This window comes from Empidonax traillii, unplaced genomic scaffold (genome assembly GCF_003031625.1).
Source record: "Empidonax traillii isolate 1590-97213 ecotype Southwest subspecies unplaced genomic scaffold, ASM303162v1 scaffold5506:size8089, whole genome shotgun sequence".
Lineage (NCBI taxonomy): Eukaryota > Metazoa > Chordata > Aves > Passeriformes > Tyrannidae > Empidonax > Empidonax traillii.
The window spans coordinates 3,992-8,089 of NW_020960699.1; the positions used below are offsets into that span (position 1 = coordinate 3,992).

A 4,098-nucleotide genomic window follows, 5' to 3' on the forward strand; every position below is an offset into this window, starting at 1 on the left:
ACCCCAAAACACCCCAAAAAACACCCCAAAAAACACCCAAAAACACCCCAACAAAAGCCCATTTTCCTGTTTTTTCCCCCCCAAAAAGATCAAATCCCTGTTTTTTACCCCAAAAAAAGCCAAAATTGCTGGTTTTGAGCCCCAAAAAAGCCGAAATTGGTGTTTTTACCCCCCAAAGAGCCAAAACTGCTTTTTTTTGCCCCAAAACCAAGCCCAGATGACTGTTTTTTCCTCAAAAAAAAGCCCAAATCGATGTTTTTTGCCCCAATAAAAGCCCAAATTACTGTTTTTACCCCCCAAAAAAAGCCCAAACCCGCTGTTTTTTACCCCAAAACAAGCCCAACCTGCTGTTTTTTAGCTCCAAAAAAGCCCAGATTCCTGCTTTTTACCCCAAAAAAAAGCCCAACCCGCTGTTTTTAGCCCCAAAAAAGCCGAAACCGCTGTTTTTCGCCCCCAAAAAGCCCAAATTCCTGTTTTTTGCCCTCAAAAAAGCCGAACCCCCTGGTTTTTGCCCCAAAACGAACTCAGATTCCTGTTTTTTACCCCCCCAAAAAAAGCTGAAATCGCTGGTTTTTGCCCCAAAACGATCCCAAATCGCTGCTTTTTGCCCCAAAAAAAGCCAAAATCGCTGTTTTTTCCCCCCCAAAAAAGCTCAGATTCCTGTTTTTTCCCCCCAAAAAAACCCAAAATCGCTGCTTTTTACCCCAAAAAACCTAAAATGGCTGTTTTTACCCCCAAAAAACCCAAAATGACTGTTTTTTACCCCAAAAAATTCCAAAATCATTGTTTTTTACCCCAAAAAGAGCTCAGATTGCTGGTTTTTACCCCCCAAAAAAAGCCCAAATCGCTGCTTTTTACCCCCCAAAAAAACTCCAGATTCCTGTTTTATCCCCCAAAAAAAGCCAAAATTCCAGATTTTTTCCCCAAAAAAGCCCAAAATGGCTGTTTTTTACCCCCAAAAAAACCAAAATCGCTGTTTTTTAACCCCAAAAAGGCTCAGATTGCTGTTTTTTCCCCCCCTATAAAGCTTAGATTCCTGGTTTTTCCCCCCAAAAAAGCCCAAAATTGCTGTTTTTTACCCCAAAAAAACCCAAAATGGCTGTTTTTTACCCAAAATCGGTGTTTTTTACCCCAAAAAAGAGCTCAGAGCTCTGTTTTTATCCCCCAAAAAAAGCCCAACCCGCTGTTTTTTACCCCCAAAAAAAGCCCAGATTCCTGGTTTTCCCCCCAAAAAAAACCCCAAAATGGCTGTTTTTTACCCCAAAAAACCCCAAAATGGCTGTTTTTAACCAAAATCGCCGTTTTTTGCCCCAAAACGCAGCTCGTACCTGCACTGCGAGTGGGCCACGGTGGCCCAGCTGGAGCGGGACAAGCCCAGATTCCTGGGTTTTCCCCCCAAAAAAAACCCCAAAATGGCTGTTTTTTACCCCAAAAAAATCCCAAAATGGCTGTTTTTACCCAAAATTGGTGTTTTTTGCCCCAAAAAAGAGCTCAGAGCTCTGTTTTTATTCCCCCAAAAAAGCCCAACCCGCTGCTTTTTACCCCCAAAAAAACCAAAATTCCTGGTTTTTACCCCCAAAAAAACCCCAAAATGGCTGTTTTTACCCCAAAAAAGCCCAAAATTGCTGTTTTTTACCCCAAAAAAGAGCTCAGAGCTCTGTTTTTATCCCCCCAAAAAAGCCCAACCCGCTGTTTTTTACCCCCAAAAAAAGCCGAAATTGCTGTTTTTTCCCCCCAAAAAAACCCCCAAAATGGCTGTTTTTTACCCCAAAAAAGCCCAAAATCGCTGTTTTTTACCCCCCAAAAAAGCCCAGATTCCTGGTTTTTCCCCCCAAAAAACCCCAAAATCGCTGGTTTTTACCCCAAAAAAGCCCAAATTCCTGTTTTTTTACCCCCAAAAAAACCCAAAATGGCTGTTTTTTACCCCAAAAAAACCCAAAATTGGTGTTTTTTACCCCAAAAAAGCCCAAAATGGCTGTTTTTACCCAAAATGACTGGTTTTTACCCCAAAAAAAGCTCAGATTGCTGTTTTTTACCCCAAAAAACCCCAAAATGGCCGTTTTTACCCAAAATGGCTGTTTTTTACCCCAAAAAAGCCTAAAATTCCTGGTTTTTACCCCCCCAAAACCCCAAAATTGGTGTTTTTTACCCCAAAAAAGCCCAAAATGGCTGTTTTTAACCAAAATCGCTGTTTTTTACCCCAAAAAAGCTCAGATTGCTGGTTTTCCCCCCCCAAAAAAGCTTAGATTGCTGGTTTTTATCCCAAAAAAAACCCCAAAATGGCTGTTTTTTACCCCAAAAAAGCCCAAAATGGCTGTTTTTTACCCAAAATCGGTGTTTTTTACCCCAAAAAAGAGCTCAGAGCTCTGTTTTTATCCCCCAAAAAAGCCCAACCCGCTGTTTTTTACCCCCCAAAAAACCCCAAAATCGCTGTTTTTTACCCCAAAAAAATCAAAATGGCTGTTTTTAACCAAAATCGCTGTTTTTTACCCCAAAAAAGCCCAAAATTGCTGTTTTTACCCCAAAAAACCCAAAATCGGTGTTTTTTACCCCAAAAAAGAGCTCAGAGTTCTGTTTTTATCCCCCAAAAAAGCCCAACCCGCTGTTTTTACCCCCCAAAAAAGCCAAAATTCCTGGTTTTTCCCCCCAAAAAAGCCCAAAATCGCTGTTTTTTACCCCAAAAAAACCCAAAATGGCTGTTTTTAACCAAAATCGCCGTTTTTCACCCCAAAATCCCAGCTCGTACCTGCACTGCGAGTGGGCCACGGTGGCCCAGCTGGAGCGGGACAAGCCCAGATTCCTGGTTTTGCCCCCCAAAAAAAACCCCAAAATGGCTGTTTTTTACCCCAAAACACCCAAAATGGTTGTTTTTACCCAAAATCGCCGTTTTTTACCCCAAATCCCAGCTCGTACCTGCACTGCGAGTGGGCCACGGTGGCCCAGCTGGAGCGGGACAAGCCCAGATTCCTGGGTTTTACCCCCAAAAAAAGCCCCAAAATCGCTGGTTTTTACCCCAAAACACCCAAAATGGCTGTTTTTAACCAAAATCGCCGTTTTTTGCCCCAAATCCCAGCTCGTACCTGCACTGCGAGTGGGCCACGGTGGCCCAGCTGGAGCGGGACAAGCCCAGATTCCTGGGTTTTCCCCCCAAAAAAAACCCCAAAATGGCTGTTTTTTACCCCAAAAAAACCCAAAATGGCTGTTTTTAACCAAAATCGCCGTTTTTTGCCCCAAAACGCAGCTCGTACCTGCACTGCGAGTGGGCCACGGTGGCCCAGCTGGAGCGGGACAAGCCCAGATTCCTGGGTTTTCCCCCCAAAAAAAACCCCAAAATCGCTGTTTTTTACCCCAAAAAAACCCAAAATGGCTGTTTTTGCCCAAAATCGCCGTTTTTTACCCCAAAACGCAGCTCGTACCTGCACTGCGAGTGGGCCACGGTGGCCCAGCTGGAGCGGGACAAGCCCAGATTCCTGGGTTTTACCCCCAAAAAAACCCCAAAATTGCTGGGTTTTACCCCAAAAAAATCAAAATGGCTGTTTTTGCCCAAAATCGCCGTTTTTCGCCCCAAAACACAGCTTGTACCTGCACTGCGAGTGGGCCACGGTGGCCCAGCTGGAGCGGGACAAGCCCAGATTCCTGGGTTTTCCCCCCAAAAAAACCCCAAAATCGCTGTTTTTTACCCCCAAAAAATCAAAATGGCTGTTTTTAACCAAAATCGCCGTTTTTTGCCCCAAAACGCAGCTCGTACCTGCACTGCGAGTGGGCCACGGTGGCCCAGCTGGAGCGGGACAAGCCCAGATTCCTGGGTTTTACCCCCCAAAAAAACCCAAAATGGCTGTTTTTTACCCCAAAAAAATCAAAATGGCTGTTTTTAACCAAAATCGCCGTTTTTTGCCCCAAAACGCAGCTCGTACCTGCACTGCGAGTGGGCCACGGTGGCCCAGCTGGAGCGGGACAAGCGGATCCACCAGAAACTCAAACGGTTCAAGACCAAGATGAGCCAGATGAGGCACTTCTTCCACGAGGTTTGGGGCGAAAAACGGGGGTTTTGGGCAAAAAGGGGGGTTTTTGGGAGAAAATGGGGAAAAAAAAATGGGG

At 44.7% G+C, this 4,098-nt stretch overlaps 1 long non-coding RNA gene across 2 annotated transcripts in view; it reads left to right on the forward strand.

Moving 5' to 3' along the window:
- Positions 1–4,020, forward strand: part of LOC114073150 — a 7,872-nt gene extending 3,852 nt beyond the window's left edge. Inside the window, exon 3 of one of the 2 annotated variants that reach the window (XR_003574288.1) lies at positions 3,908–4,020. This is a non-coding gene — a long non-coding RNA (uncharacterized LOC114073150). Of the gene's footprint in view, positions 1–1,321; positions 1,378–3,907 lie in introns of those variants that run through there. The other variant, XR_003574289.1, reaches the window with a different exon arrangement.
- Positions 4,021–4,098: the final 78 nt, after the last annotated feature.